Here is a 16,845-nt window from a genome sequence, read left to right as displayed (position 1 = left end):
TTGTCCAGTCTTCCTTCCTGCTTTCTCGCAGTTGACCTGTGCTGGGGAAACAGCCCTGGCTCAGCGACAGCTGAGGCCTCCAGTGGGAGAGGATAGTGGTCGAGGGGACTGTTGGTTCCTGAATTCTGGACAGAATGGACCCTACGGAAACAGAGTTCGTACGTTTGGGGCAGGCTCCTCTTACACACTGTGGCACGTGGAGAGAAGCGTGTTGGCCTTTGCACTCCCTCCCCACCTTCCCCCGCTGGCTTCTGGCGGTACGTTTATATTTGGCTCTATGCCTGCATATAAAATAGCAGGTGTCTCATGACTCGTAGGCTTTGTGGACCTTAACATTTAAGTGTTTGGACAGAATATAAATGTTTAGGGATTCAGATGGTACAGGGAAGGGTCACTTGTATTTGATAAATTTTGTCACACGTAGAGATTTGAGATAAAAAGTAAATTGTAAATGTTTTCATCCATTTTTTGATACATTTTTATTCACATTCAGATTGCTCCTAGGTATCTTTAACATTAGTGATTAGTGTTTGAGTCACCTCTGGTTATTTTTTGGGACCTGGAGCGTGGCATGTCGTCTTGGCTTTCATTTAGGTGGACCCCCGCGTACAGCACGTTTACGTTCATTTTCCATGGCGTCAGTGGATACTGTGGCGTGGGATAATAGCATTTCTATTTTTATAATATTGACAATTGATTTTTTTTGGTTTGTCTGCTAAAATCCCCACATAATGTATCATTGACTGCTGACCTATTCTTTCCTTTATAAAAGTGATTTTACAAGTCTTATTCATTATAACATCCATCTTATACAATGATGAGATCATATCTCCAGGCATAATTAACAAATGTGTTTAAGCTCTTTACTTCTCTAAAGGCATCTGGAACTCTCGTTTAGTGAGATTGTCTCAGCTCCAGGAGACTTCCTCGGATAACCCTTTGTTGTTCAAAAGGAAGTAATTGTGAGAGTATTTTTTTTGTAACGTGACAGACTTTAGGGGACCTGGATGAAGGTAACTCCCTCTATTCCGAGAGATTTGGAGGAAAGTTCCCTGTATATTTGGGCATATGATACGTGCGTTCTCACCTTGGACTCCTTGACCTCTCATCTCCCCACCCCCATTGAGTATGGGACACCAACCCTCCCCTTCTGTGTCACTTTTCAGCATATAACAGAAGGTGAACCTAGGTGGCAAGCCAAGAGTGATAGAAATTTTAGAAATTGAATTGCTTTTGGTCAGAACACTTCACTGCATGTTGCCTCTTCAAGTTCTGTCTCACAGATCTTTAGTGACCTTGTAAAGAGAGCTTGAGTCCTTTTCGTTTATAGTGTGACACGCATCATCACGATGTATGGCAAACAATCGTTTTTAGATAAATCAGAGATTAAAATTTTCTGAAATTGATCCATAATTGTGCAACGTTTAGGAAGACATTGGAGATTTTTGCTTGGAATAGTGGCATGAATGAAAGGGCTTTAATATGGGCTGAGAGTTTCTGATGAGGTTGATTTAGCATCAGAGATATTCCTCCTATGATTGTACTGTTAATTGCCAAAGCTTTTGATATGGTTTATACAATGTTTATATTCTGGGGAGAGTTGACTGACCACTTTGAAGTAATATACTTGTGAAACGAAAAACTCACGTTAGAGGGAACCGGAGGCCAGGCTGAGCTCATACACATCCACCACTTCTTCAACATTGATTTATTTTTGAGAGACAGAGAGACACAGAGCGGGAGCAGGGGAGGGGCAGAGAGAGAGGGAGACACAGAATCGGAAGCAGGCTCCAGGCTCCGAGCCGTCGGCACCGAGCCCGACGTGGGGCTCGAACCCACGGACTGCGAGATCGTGACCTGAGCCGAAGCCGGTCGCTTAACCGACTGAGCCACCCAGGCGTCCCTCACGTTCCACTTCTAAAAGTTCAGTGGAAACGGCAGAAAGATGGGAGTGTGGGGAGTGTGTTGTGTTCAGTTCATTCAACTCTTAACAGAGCTCGAGGATAAGTGGCGCTCCAAGGGACCAGATTGAAAAGCAGCAGGGCGATGACAGAGACCGTCGCGGGTGGGAAGGGTTCGGGGCAGGGGAGAGAAGAACCAGTAGAGAACGACCGGCAGGAGCCTTCTCGGGGAGAGCCCGTGTGGAAGGTGGAATTTGGAATCTGTAGCTCTTGTTGGGGTGTGGCTGTGATGCAGTCACCATAGCGACCCGTTAAAGAAGCTGGTTTGCGGTAGCTGGCTCTGGAGCTTTCTGTCTTTTTCCGTTCAGGGTAGCTGGCCTGCCAGGATTTTACCTGTAGGATGAAGCAGAGACCTGGTCTTTGCAGGAAGCGGGTGATGGCCTAGGCCCCTAGGCCTCGAGTGGAGAGAGCCCAGAGGGCTTACGGTGGCTCGCTTTTACCACAGGAGCGGGGGACACGGCTCAGCCCGTCCCTCCCAGTGCCACTTCCTTTGTGAGCCTGCCGGCCTGCTCCTCGCACTCTGGAACTTGTCGCGGGCGCTCCCCGGACGAGTGTGGGAGCGGGGTGGGGGGGGACCCCGTGCCGGGTACTTCTGCTGATCATCTTGCACTCACAAATCCGAACAACTGACCGAGGATTTCCAGACACTGGAGGAAAACCAAGAGCTTGAGAGAGAACAAGAAACTTCAGGAGTCCCCCTTGAGTGTCAGTAGTGTAATGACTAGGGCCACGTTTCTGTTCCTTCTCTTTTTCCCTCTCTTCCCTTCCTCTCCCCCCTTTCTCCCTCCCCCCCCCCTTTTTTTCGATGCTGCTTTTTGTTGGAGTGATCATATTTTTTTCTTTATTTTTTTGCTAGTTATCTGTACAATTAAAAAAATTTTTTTTATGTTTGTCTCTTTTTGAGAGAGAGGAAGAGACAGAGCATGAGCAAGGGAGGGAGGGGGGAGGGCAGAGAGAGAGAGGAAGACGCAGACTCCGAAGCAGGCTCCAGGCTCCGAGCTGTCAGCACAGAGCCCGACGCGGAACTCGAACTCATGAACTGCGAGATCATGACCTGAGCCGAAGTCGGACGCTCAGCCAACTGAGCCACCTAGGTGCCCCTACAATTTTTAGCATATAATTAAATTTTCTTATGTCTTAAGTTACTCAGTATCTCTTGTCTTCCCCTGTTTTACAAGTGAAGCTCCTTGGCATGCATTAGCTACACTTTGAGTAATCTCTCTCTCTAGTTACTCTGTTTTTGACTAAGTCATGGCATATTTAGTTATAATTATAGAAACAGATGTGTCACAGTCTCCGCATACATAAGGAACTAACAACTGGGAGGTGGGAGAAATGAGAGGTAGCAGGAAAGGTAAATGTGCTAATTTTGTTTCATAGCAGGAATTTCTCAAGTTACTATATGAAGTTGGTAAATCTAGCTAGGGATTTAAATGTAGAATTACTAGAAACCCGAGAGCAATATTGTAGCCATTAATACACAATAAAAATGAAGTGACCTGGGGAAGGGGAGTTTGGAGGTAGGGTGTGTGCGTGCGTGTGTGTGTGTGTAGGTACGTGTGTACGTGCACACACCAGTTTCTCTTGCGTGGCACAGGTGTAAAGTCTGTTGGCTGAGGCATGTATCATTGAAAGCGATCGTCGTCACCATAAAAACTAAAACCGAACTGTTACCAGTGTTATCCCTGGAGAAGGAACGTAAAGGGAGCGAGTGGTAAATAATGCTTTTATGTTCTTCGTTTCTGCCCCCTTGACGATTTGCATTGCCTTCGTGTTGTGAGCCTGCAGTGCTGAAGTCATCCAGAAGGCAAGGCATACGGAAGGGATTTGATACTCGTTCTAGTACTCATAACAACTGTCCGTCGGGAGCTCATTTCAGATTTTTGAGTGGATTGAAGATTGGCATATTTGTCTTCTGCCTACACAATAGCTATCAAAATAAAGTGCACTTAAAGAGAGTACTGTCTTCTACCGGAATTTTCCACTGTGTTGCTCAGTTTGGTAACGACCACTTAGAAAAACTTGAGTGACTAATGCTTTAATCACACCTTTACACAGCGCTTTAACGGTAGAGAGACGTTTCACATTCAGGATTTGATTTCCATGACAATTTCCACGACAAGGTGGGCACAGGAGATGTTTTCCTGTATCGTAAGGGGGAGGAAACTAAGACTGATGAAGCCACTCGCCAAGGTCACAAGGGCTTGTAAAGTGGTGACCGCACCTGCTCCCCAACTCTTCGGATGCACTGCCCGCCCCACTTCTCTAGCGCTTCTGCCGCTCAGCTCCTCCCGTCCCGTGACGTCGGGCCGTCCCTCTTCCCGCTTCCTACCCTTCTGCTTTGTCACGTGACCCAAACTCAAGTGCCGACATCAGTGGCCTTGATTTCTTCCCGCATTCTGAAATTTGTGTTCTAGTCGTGTTTCCAGTACATCAACCTGTGTTTATTTTACAAGACGAACTTCACCGCGGTTTCTAAGAAGCGCCGCCCGCGAGCGCCGGGTGTGTTTCCACCGCCTGTTCTTTGAGCAGCTGGACGGCCCTCATTCCTTCCCCTGCTGCACTGACTGCTGCTCAGAGTCGGAGACGCCTTCCAGATACTCCTCCTACCCCTGTTGGCCACTGTTGTGCTTTACCGATTCAAAGCAGTGGAATTATTATTTTCTTCTTCTCCTCCTCCTCCTCCTCCTCCTCCTCCTCCTTCTTCTTCTTCTTCTTCTTTTTAGTAATATAATTAATTACCAAGTTGGCTAACATACAGTGTATACAGTGTGCTCTTGGTTTGGGGGTAGATTCCCATGATTCGTCGCTGACATCCCCAGTGCTCATCCCAAGTGCCCTCCTCGATGCCCATCACCCATTTTCCCCTCTTCCCCACCCCTCCGCCCCCATCAACCCTCAGTTCTCTGTATTTAAGAGTCTCTCGTGGTTTGCCTCCCTCCCTTCTCGGTTTGTAACTATTTTTTTTTTCCCCTTCCCTTCCCCCACGGTCTTCTGTTAAGTTTCTCAAGATCCACATATGAGTGAAAACATAAGGTATCTGTCTTTCTCTGACTGACTTATTTCACTTAGCATAACACCCTCCAGTTCCATCCACGTTGCTGCAAATGGCAGGATTTCATTCCTTCTCATTGCCAAGTATTATTCCATTGTGTATATAAACCACAATTTCTTTATCCATTCAGCAGTTGATGGACATTTAGGCCCTTTCCATAATTTGGCTATTGTTGAAAGTGCTGCTATAAACATTGGGGTACAGGGGCTCCTGGGTGGCTCAGTCGGTTGAGCGTCCGACTTTGGCTCAGGTCGTGATCTCATGGTCTGTGAGTTCGAGCCCCGCGTCGGGCTCTGTGCTGACGGCTCAGAGCCTGGAGCCTGTTTCAGATTCTGTGTCTCCCTCTCTCTGACCCTCCCCTGTTCATGCTCTGTCTCTCCCTGTCTCAAAAATAAATAAAACGTTAAAAAAAAAAATTGGGGTACAAGTGCCCCTATGCATCAGCACTCCTGTACCCTTTGGTAAATTCCTAGCAGTGCTATTGCTGGGTAATAAGGTAGATCTATTTTTAATTTTTTGAGGAACCTCCACACTGTTTTCCAGAGTGGCTGCACCACTTTGCATTCCCACCAACAGTGCAAGAGGGTTCCCGTTTCTCCACATCCTCGCCAGCATCTGTTGTTTCCTGAGTTGTTAATTTTAGCCACTCTGATCAGCGTGAGGTGGTATCTCATTGTGGTTTTAATTTGTATTTCTCTGATGAGTGACGTTGAGCATCTTTTCATGTGCCTGTTGGCCATCTGGATGTCTTCTTTGGAGAAGGGTCTATTCATGTCTTCTGCCCATTTCTTCACTGGATTATTTGTTTTTCGGGTGTTGAGTGTGTTAAGTTCTTTATAGATTGTGGATACTAACCCTTTATCTGGCATGTCATTTGCAAATATCTTTTCCCATTCTGTCTGTTGCCTTTTAGTTTTGTTGATTGTTTCCTTTGCGGTGCAGAAGATTTTTATCTTGATGAGGTCCCAATAGTTCATTTTTGCTTTTAATTCCCTTGCCTTCGGAGATGTGTCGAGCAAGAAATTGCTGTGGCTGAGGTCAAAGAGGTTGTTGCCTGTTTTCTTCTCTAGGGTTTTGATGGTTTCCTGTCTCACATTTAGGTCTTTCATCCATTTTGAGTTTATTTTTGTGAATGGTGGAAGAAAATGTTCTAGTTTCATTCTTCTTCATGTTGCTCTCCAGTTCTCCCAGCACCATTTGCTTGAGACTGTCTTTTTTCCATTGGATACTCTTTCCTGCTTTGTCAAAGATTAGTTGGCCATACTTTTGTGGGTCTAGTTCTGGGGTTTCTATTCTATTCCATTGGCCTGCGTGTCTGTTTTTGTGCCAACAAAACATGCTGTCTTGATGATTACAGCTTTGTAGTAGGGGCTAAAGTCTGGGATTGTGATACTTCTCGCTTTGGATTTCTTCCTTCCTTCCTTCCTTTCTTCCTTCCTTTCTTTCTTTCTTTCTTTCTTCTTCTTTTTTTTTTTTTTTTAACTTTTACTTATTTTTGAGAGACAGGGAGAGACAGAGCATGAATGAGGGAGGAGCAGAGAGAGGGCGAGACACAGAATCCAAAGCAGGTTCCAGGGTCTGAGCTGTTGGCAGGGAGCGTAATGCGGGGCTCGAATCCAGGAACTGTTGAGATCATGACCTGAGCCGAAGTCGGATGCTTAACCGACTGAGCCAGCCAGGTGCCCCTCACTTTGATTTTCTTTTTCAACGTTACTTTGGCTATTCAGGGTCTTTTGTGGTTCCATACAAATTTTAGGATTGTTTGTTCTAGCTTCGAGAAGAATGCTGGTGCAATTTTGATTGGGATTGCATTGAATGTGTAGATTGCTTTGGGTAGTATTGACATTTTAACAGTATTTATTCTTCCAGTGCATGAGCATGGAATGTTTTTCCATTTCTTTGTGTCTTCTTCAGTTTCCTTCGTAAGCTTTCTGTAGTTTCCAGCATACAGATCTTTTACATCTTTGGTTAGGTTTATCCCTAGGTATTTTATGGTTCTTGGTGCAATTGTAAATGGGATCGATTTCTTGACTTCTCTTTGTGTTGCTTCATTATTGGCGTATAGGAATGTAACCAATTTCTGTACATTGATTTTGTATCCTGAGACTTTGCTGAATTCATGGATCAGTTCCAGCAGCTTTTTGGTGATCTTTCAGGTTTTCCATGTAGAGTATCACGTCGCCTGTGAAAAGTGAGTTTGATTTCTTCTTTGCCAATTTGTATGCCTTTTATTTCGTTTTGTTGTTCGATTGATGAGGCTAGGTCTTCCAACACTGTGCGGTGAGAGTGGACATCCCTCTCGTGTTCCTGATCTCAGGGGGAAAGCTCAGTTTTTCCCCATTGAGGATGATATTAGCTGTGGGCTTTTCATATGTGGCTTTTATGATGTTTAGGTATGTTCTTTCTATCCTGACTTCCTTGACGGTTTTTATTAAGAAAGGATGCTGTATTCTGTCATGCTTTTTCTGCATCTATTGACAGAATCTTATGGTTTTTATCCTTTCTTTTATTAGTGTGATGATGTATCACATTGATTGATTTGCGAATGTTGAACCAGCCCTGCAGCCCAGGAGTGAATCCCACTTGATCAGGGTGGATATTCTTTTTATATGCTGTTGGATTTGATCTGCTAGTATTTTGTTGAGAATTTTTGCATCCGTGTTCATCAGGGATATTGGCCTGTAATACTCCTTTTTTGTGGGGCCTCTGTCTGGTTTGGGAATCAAGGTAATGCTGGCTTCATAGAATGAGTCCAGGAGCTTTCCTTCCGGTTCTATTTTTGGAACAGCTTGAGAAGGATAGGTATTATTTCTGCTTTAAATGTCTGGTAGAATTCCCCAGGGAGCCATCTGGTCCTGGACTCTTATTTGTTGGGAGATTTTTGATAACTGATTCAATTTCTTCGCTGGTTATGGTTCTGTTCAAATTTTCTATTTCTTCCCGTTTGAATTTTGGTAGTGTGTGGGTCTCTAGGAATTTGTCCATTTCTTCCAGGTCGTCCAGTTTGTTGGCATATAATTTTTCATAGTATTCTCTGATAATTGTTTGTATTTCTTAGGGTTGGTTGTGATAAGTTCGTTTTCATTCACAATTTTATCTATTTGGGTCCTCTCTGGTTTTGAGAAGTCTGGCTAGGGGTTTATCAATTTTGTTTATTTTTTTTTTAGAAAAACAGCTCTTAGTGTCATTGATCTACTGTTTGTGGGTTGTTTTTTTTTTGATTCTGTATTGTTTATTTTTGCTCTAATCTTTATTATTTATCTCCTTCTGCTGGCCTTGGGGTTTCTTTGCTGTTCTGCTTCTAATTCCTCTAGGTGTGCTGTTAGATTTTGTATTTGGGATTTTTCTTGTTTCTTGAGCTAGGTCTGGATTGCAATGTATTTTCCTCTTAGTGCCTTTGCTGCATCCCAAAGGGTTTGGACTGTTGTGTTTTCATTTTCATTTGTTTCCAAATGTTTTTTAAATTTTGTCTTTAGTTGCCTGCCGGACCCATTCATTCTTTAGTAGGATGTTCTTTAACCTCCATGCATTTGGAGGTTTTCCAAACTTCCCTGTGGTTGATTTCAAAAAGCAGTGGAATTTAAATGGTGTTTACTTCAAAAATTAACTTATCTTTTTGGGTTTGCAATACTGAATAAGCAACATCTGGCCTTATCTGAACCCTGTAGTTACATTTTCACCCAAGAAATTTTGGATTTCAACAAATGACTTGCTGTCCAGGAGAACAACAGTGGGGACATAAGTGTATTTGGCTCTTGTCTTGGGAGGCCAGAGTGTGTAATACCCTTGATCCTTGATCGTGTGTGTGTGTGTGTGTGTAATTGTGGTAAAGTATATATAATGTAAAATGTGTCATTTTAACTAATTTTAAGGGTACCTTTCAGTGTCATTAGTTACATTCACCATGCCATGTGACCGTTACCACTATCTGAAGACTTTTTCATTATCCCAAACAGAAACTCAAAGCCATTTGGTGATAACTCCCATTCCTCCCTCTGTCCAGACTATCCTGGACTCTATTTTCTCTCTTATGAATTTGCCTGTTGTAGGTATTTCATGTGAGCGGAAGCCTTTTGTGTCTGGCTTCTTTCACTTAGCATAATGCTTTCAACGTTCATCCATTAGTAGCATGAATCAGGACTTCATTTTTTTTTTTTTTTTTTAAGTTTATTTATTTTGAGAGAGAGAGTGGGAGCACGAGCTGGGGAGAGGCAGAGAGAGAGGGAGACAGACAATCCCACGCAGGTTCCACATTGTCAGTGCAGAGCTGGATGAGGGCCTCGAACTCCCCAACCGTGAGATCACGACCTGAGCTGAAATCAGGATTGGACGCTTAACCTACTGAGCTGTCCAGGTGCCCAGGACTTCATGTTTTTAAATGGCTGAATAATATCTCATAATAGTCTATTGAATTACTTCACATCTTGTTTGTCCATTCATCTCTTGATGGGCATTTGGAATTGTTTCCATCTTCTGGCTATTATGAATAATGCTGCTGTGAACATTGACATACATGCATCTGTTTGACTTCCTGCTTTCACATCTTTTGGATATGTACCTAGGAGTGAAATTGTTGAGCCAAATGGTTATCCTGTATTTAACTTTTTGAGGAGCCACCAAGTCTGTCTACATCCTATAAAAATAAATTTTTATCTATTATTTTTATTCTAGCCATCCTGATGAGTATGGAAGTGGTACCTTGTGATTTTGATTTGCATTTGCCTGAAGAGTAACGATATTAAGCATCTCTTCATGTACCTACCGGCCAGTTGGTTTGTCTTTTCGTTCTTGAGTTCTAGAAGTTCTTTATGTATTCTGGATATTAATAGTCATGGTCAAAAAAGCTTTTAATACGTTGCTGAATTTGGTTTGCTTGTATCTTGTGGAGTATTTTTGCATCTGTATTCATAAGGAATATTGGTCTGTAGTTTCCTTACAGTATCTTAGTGTGGTTTCATTGTCAGCGTAATTAATGCTGGCCTCATAAAATGAATTAGGAAGTATTCCCTCCTCTTCAGCTTTTTGGAAGAGTTGGAGAAAGATTGGTGCTAATTCTTTTTTAAATATTTGGTAGAATTTGTCAGTGGTGACATCTAGTCCTGGACTTTCCCTTTTTCTTTTTCTTTTTCTTTTTCTTTTTTTTTTTTAAATTTTAGTCCTGGACTTTCCTTTGTTGGGAGGTTTTCAGTTACTGACTCAATCTCCTTACTTGTTTTAAATCTTCAAAATTTTAATTTTTTTCTTGAGTCACTTGGTAGTTTGTATTTTTAGGAATTTGTCCATTTCTTCTGGACTTTGCAATTTGTTGGCATACAGTTTATAATATTTTCTTCTTTTTATTTCTGTCAAGTTGGTAGTAATAGTCTCTCTTTTCTTATTTTATGAATTTGAGTCTTCTTTTTTCTTCGTTAATCTAGCTAAAGGTCAAATGTGTTGATCTTTCCAATGAATCAATTTTCTTTAGGTGTACAATGGGATCTTCATTTTTAATGTAGGTTTTTCCAGCTTGTAAATTTCTCTCTGAGCGTTGCTTTTGCTGTATCCCATTTGTTTTCAAATGTTGTATTTTTGTTTTCATTCATCTTAAGGTATTTTCTAATTCCCTTTGGTTTCTTCTTTACCTGTTGGTTGTTGAAAGGGTATGTTGTTTAATTTCCACATATTTGTGAGGTTTTCAGTTTTCCTTCCTTCTTTTACCAGTTTGAAGTTTTATTACAGTGTGATCAGAAAAGATGCTTTGTATGGTTTTAGTCGTTTTAAATTTATTAAGACTTGTTTTATGGTCTAACGTGCGATGTATTCTGGGGAATGTTCCAACTGCACTGGAGAAGAATGTATATTTATTGTTGGCAGGAGCCTTCCATTTATGTCTGTTAGGTTTATTTGGTTTCTAGTGATGTTCAAGTTCTCTGTTTCCTTATTGAGCTTCTGTCTGGGTGTTTCATCCATTATTGAAAAAGGGTGTCATCTAACTATTGTACAGCTGTCCCTTTATCCCTTCAGTTTTTAAAATTCGTTTATTTTTTAAATTAAGGTATGATTGACCTGTAACGTTAATTTCAAGTGTACAACATGATAGTCATTGTGAAGCAGCCATCACCATAAGTCTAGTTACTATCCATCCTCCTAAAGAATTACATAAATTTTTGTTTTTTTGTGGTAAGAACTTTCAAGATCTGCCCTCAGCAACTTTCAAATATATAATAACAATATTGTTGACTATAGTCAACATGGTAGTTCTATTTTTAATTTTTTGAGGAATCTCCATACTGTATATGATTATGTTGAATGAAGTACATTCCATCCAGACCCATTTTGTTAAGAGTTTTTTTTAAATCGTGTGTTGATGTTGCATATTGTCAATTGCCTTTTCTGTGGTTACGGAGATGATACAATTCTTATCCTTCATTTTGTTAATGTGGAGATTCATGTCAATTGATTTGTGGATGTGAAACCATTCTTGATCTTGGTGCATGATCATTTCAGGGTGTTGTTGCATTCAGTTTGCTACCATTTTGTTGAGGAGTTTTGCATCTGTGTTCATCAAGGATACTGACCTGAAATTTTCTTTTTTGTGTGTGTGTTCTTATATGGTTTGAAATCAGGATAATAGTTGGCTTTGTAAAACGGGTTTGGGAGTATTCCCTCCTTTTCAGTGTTTTGGAATGAGTTTGAGAATAGGTATTCAATCTTTTTTGAATGTTTGATAGGATTATTCACCAGTGAAGTCCCTCTGGTCCCAGACTTTTGTTTCTTGGGAGGATTTTGATTACTGATTCAGTCTTCTTACTAGTAATCAGTCTTTTCAAACTTTCTGTTTCTTCAGGATTCTGTCTTGGATGATTGTATGTTTCCAGGAATTTATCCCTTTTCCTAGGATGTCCAGTTTGTTGGCATATAATTGTTCATAATAGTCTCTTAGATCCTTTATATTTCTTTGGTATCAGTCGTAACTTTTTTTTCATTTCTAGTTTTATTTATTTGAGCCCTGTCTCTCTTGTTCTTAGTGAGTCTAGCTAAAGCTTTGTCAATTTTTCTACCTTTTCAAGGAAAAGAAACTCTTGGTTTCATTGATCTTTTCTGAATAGTGTCTCTATTTTATTTTTGCTGTGATCTGTATTTTCTTCTTTCTCCTAACTTTGGTCTTAGTTTTTCCTTTTCTAGTTCCTTTAGGTTTTATACCTAAGGTTATTCTAATTTTAGGTATAAGTCACCTAAAGTTAGAATAACCTTAGGTATAAATCACCTAAAGTTAGAATAACCGTAGATATAAAACCTAAAGTAACTAGAAAATCTATTATTAGAGTTATACCTAAAGTTAGATTGCTTATTTGAGATTTTTCTTGTTTCTTGAGGTAGACGTGTATTGCTGTAGTCTTCCCTCTTAGAACTGCTTTTGCTGCATCCCGGAGATATTGGTGTGTTGTGTTTCCATTTTAATTTGTTGAACTATATTTTTTGATTTCCCCTTTTGAACACCCACCGGGTGTTCAGTAACATGCTGTTTGATTTCCACATATTTGTGATTTTTGGTTCTGTTTTTTTCTTGTAAGTGATTTCTAGTCATATTGTAGTCAGGAAAGATACTTGATATGGTTTCAGTTTTCTTACATTATTATTAAGACTTGTTTTGTGGCCTAACATAGGATCTGTGTTGGAGAATGTTCCATGTGCACTTGAAAAATATCTATTTTGCTTTGGATGGAATGTTCTGCGTATGTTTATTAAGTTCATCTAGTTTAATGTGTTGTTTAAGGCTGTTGTTTCTTTTCTGATTTTTTGGTCTGGGTTATCAGTTGATTTAAGTGGGATATTAAAGGCCTTCACTATTGCTGTCAGTTTCTCCCATTAGGTCTGTTGATATTTGCTTTGTATATTTATGTGCTCCTATGTTGGGTGCATAAATATTTATTTACAAATGTTGTGCCTTCTTGTTGGATTGACTTCTTTATTATTATGTAATATCCATCTTTATCTTTTATTACGACCTTTGTGTTAAAGTCTATTTTGTCTGACATAACTACCCTACCTGTCTTTTGGATTCTATTTGCGTGGTATTTTACATGGTGTATATATTCATCCTTTCACTTTGACTGTATGTGTCTTACATCTGACGTGAGTTTCTTGTAGGCAGCACATAGATGGCTCTTGTGTTTTTATTCTTCCAGTCACTGTCTTTTGGTTGGAGATTTGAGGCCATTTACATTTAAAGTAATTACTGACAGGTGTGTACTGTTTGCCATTTTGTAAATTGTTTTTGTGTGTGTGTGTGTGTGTGTGTGTTTTGTACTTCCTCTGTTCCTTTCTACTTCTCTTGCTTTCTTCCCTTGATTTGATGACCTTCTATAGTGTTATACTTATTTTCCCATTATCTTTTGTGTATCTGCTGTAGGTTTTTACTTTAGTTTTACCTGAGGCTCACTTTTTTTTTTTTTTTTTCCCCAACGTTTTTTATTTATTGTTGGGACAGAGAGAGACAGAGCATGAACGGGGGAGGGGCAGAGAGAGAGGGAGACACAGAATCGGAAACAGGCTCCAGGCTCCGAGCCGTCGGCCCGGAGCCTGACGCGGGGCTCGAACTCACGGACCGCGAGATCGTGACCTGGCTGAAGTCGGACGCTTAACCGACTGCGCCACCCAGGCGCCCCACATGAGGCTCACTTTTAAGAGCCTATATATAGAAGTCTATTATAAAGGTAATGGAAGTTAAGTTTGGATGCATTCTAAAGCTCTGCATTTTTACTCCTCCTCCCCCCTATGTTTTATATTTTTAATGTCACGTTTTGCATCTTTTTATTTTGTGTATCATTTAACTAATTATGGAAGTTTTATGTTTACTACTTCTGTCATTTAACCTTCATACTAGCTTTATAAAGTGATTATTTCACTACTTTTACTATGTATGTATGTGCTTTTACTACTTTACCAGTAAGATTTTTACTTTCCTATGCGTTCTTGTTCCTATGAAGTTAACATTTCTTGTCAGGGTCATTTAGTAGTGACAGATTCCTTTAGCTATTGCGTGTCTGGAAAACTCTTACCTCTCCTGGAGTTCTGAATGATAACCTTGCTGGATAGAGTTCTTGGTTGGAAGTTTTTTCCTTTCAGCACTTGGAATATACACGCCGCTCCTTTCTGGCCTGCAAATGAATCATCACATGGGCTAGGTGTGTTTCAGTCTGCTGCTTTTGCCCTGGGTCCTGGACGAATGAGTCTGCACACGAGCCCCCCAAGAGCAGAATCTTTGTTTCCTACAGCCCTGTTTGTCCTCGATGTAAGCCCCATTGGTTTTCGAAGCCAGATGTGTTGAGGGTTTGTCTCTCTGGTGCAGGTCCCAAGGGTTCAGGTGCTTGAAGGGATGCTCCTTATTAGTGAGGTTCCTCTTGACTCCTGATTGTGGGTCATTGCACCAGGGGTGGGGTTTTTGGCAAGATAGTGTCTCTTCCTCGCTTTCCCTTGTTGACGTGACTTTGTTGTGGAGGATATGTTTAACTGATTTTCAGCACATCGCCCCCTCCCCGTTGTTGCGTAGGTAGCTGTAGATTTGTTGCGTCTGTGGGAGGAGGCGAGGTCAGGATTCTCCTATGCAACCATCTTTTTTCAATTTTTTATGGATAGAGTTTGAGGTTTTGTAGGTTGGTGCGTATTATGTTTATAATTGTTATATTGTCTTGATGGATTAAACCTTTTAATAATATATAATGTCTCATATCTACCACCCCCCCAGTTGTACTGAGGTATTATTGACATATAACATATGCAAGTTTAAGGTGGTGATTTGATACATGTGTGTTGCAAAATAATTACCCACTTTAAGGCTGATTAACATCTCCATTTCCTCACATAATTGCTGTGTGTGTGTGTGTGTGTGTGTGTGTGTGTGTGTGTGTGTGTCGCACGATAACATTTAAGGTCTGCTTTTTTAGATCTTTCAAGTCTATAATACAGTATTTTTATAAGATTTGGGGGGATATATTTTACATACAATGTTACATTGGTTTCAGTTATACATAGAACTTTTATCGACTTAAAACTCTCTCTTGTCTGAAATTAATAGCCTCCCCTCCAGCCCTCTCTTAGTTACGGTTTCCTCAGGATATCTTTTTACATTCCTTAACTTTCAATTGCTTGTTGTTTTGTTGTTGTTGTTGTTGTTGTTGTTTAATCTAAAATGAGTCTTGTAGACATCCTATACTTGGATCATGTTTTTTAAGTCTGTTCAGCAAATCTCTACCAGTTAGAGAGTTGAAGGCATTTACATTGAAAGTAATTATTAATAAGGAAGGACTTCTGCCTTGGTAGAAGGTAGTAAAACCTCGGTTTGCAAGCATCACTCGTGCCCGACACATGCTTGTAATCCAAACACTTGTCTGTCAAAGTGAATTTCCCCATAAATAATGGAAACTCAGCTAATTCGTTCCACAACCTAAAAACATTCATATAAAAATGATTACAATACTGTAATAGAATACAAAATAATAAAAAAAATACAAAATATAAACAAAAATAAATTAACTTGAACTTACCTTTGAAAACCTTCATGGCTGGTATGAGGGAGACAAGAGAGAGGAGGGTTATTGTGTAGGACGACTTTGACTATCACTACCGGAATCACCGCTATCTGTTGGCTCAGTGGCATCTTTTTCTGCACGGGGCCGATGTATATGCTCGCATGGATGTTAAGTACAGTACAGTATTAATACACTCTTGTCATACACTGTATATAATGTAATTGGCAATAAGGCACAGAGGAAAGGGTCTACGTCTGCAGGCAGCCTCACCTAGAAATGGAGCTAAGCATCCCTAAGCCTTCTCTTGCCTGGAAAAGCAGAGGGCCGTCCATAGGTGCTTTGAAGGGACAAAAAATACTCTAGTGCCAGTTGTGGGCACCTTCCGATGTTCTGAAAAATCACTGATTTCTGCCAAGCACCACGGCCTGAGACCGAGCCTCCAAGCACGGGAGGTGATCCCCCACAGTCCCGCAGCAAGAAAGAGAAGAACCACTGGTGCAGTTGTGATCACGTGACATTCGGCGTCATGTACTACTCGTATTGCAAGACGTCGCTCGTTTATCAAGTTAAAATTGATTAGAAATGTTTGCTCCTCTTGTGGAACACTCGCAGAACAAGTTGCTCGCAATCCAAGGTTTTACCCTATTTGTTTGTGTATTTTAGTTTTGTCCTTGTTTAATCCCTCCGTTAGTGCCTTTTTGTTATTTACTTGATTCCTGTAATGTACCATTTTGATTCCCTTTTCTGTATATTTTTCAAGTTATTTTCTTAGCAGTTTTCTTGAGTGTTACAATTAGCATCTCAAATTTATAACAACTTAGTTCGAATAGTACCACCTCCGTTTCGTTAGTATACAAACATTCTGCATCTGTACATCCCTGGTCTCCGCCTTTATACTGTTGTCACAGACGACATCCATACATTGTGCACCTATTAACACAGATTCATACTTGTTGTTTGATGTGTCTTTTAAATCCTGTATGAAAAAGAGGGGAGTTAAAAGCCAAAAGTACAGTAATACTGGCAGTTGTATTTACCTGTCTTCTTTGTTTCTTTACATGGCTTTGAGTGGTTGCCTAGTGTCTTTTCATCTTAGTCTGAAGGATTCCTTTTAGCATTTTCTTGGAGGGCGGGCCTGCTAGTAATGAATCCCCTTATTAGGCCTGTCTTGTGGGGCGGGACGCCTGGGTGGCCCCGTGGGTTAAGCATCTGAGTCTTGATCTTGGTTCGGGTCACCATCTTACGGTTTGAGTTCAAGCCCCGCTTCGGAGCCTGCTGGGGATTCTGCCCTTCCCCTTCTCTGCCCCTGCCCTGCTCC

General features: G+C 40.9%; 1 protein-coding gene across 1 annotated transcript in view; it reads left to right on the top strand.

Annotated features, from left to right (window-relative positions):
- The first annotated feature begins 2,169 nt into the window (after positions 1-2,169).
- USP12 (ubiquitin specific peptidase 12) overlaps positions 2,170-16,845 on the top strand; it is a 72,336-nt gene continuing 57,660 nt past the window's right edge. Inside the window, exon 1 of the mRNA XM_049647372.1 lies at positions 2,170-2,666. The gene's annotated coding sequence lies outside the window, so the exon portion shown is untranslated. The remainder of the gene's footprint in view (positions 2,667-16,845) is intronic.

The sequence above is a fragment of the Panthera uncia genome (assembly GCF_023721935.1).
Source record: "Panthera uncia isolate 11264 chromosome A1 unlocalized genomic scaffold, Puncia_PCG_1.0 HiC_scaffold_16, whole genome shotgun sequence".
NCBI lineage: Eukaryota > Metazoa > Chordata > Mammalia > Carnivora > Felidae > Panthera > Panthera uncia.
This window is presented reverse-complemented; position numbering and strand designations above follow the sequence as displayed.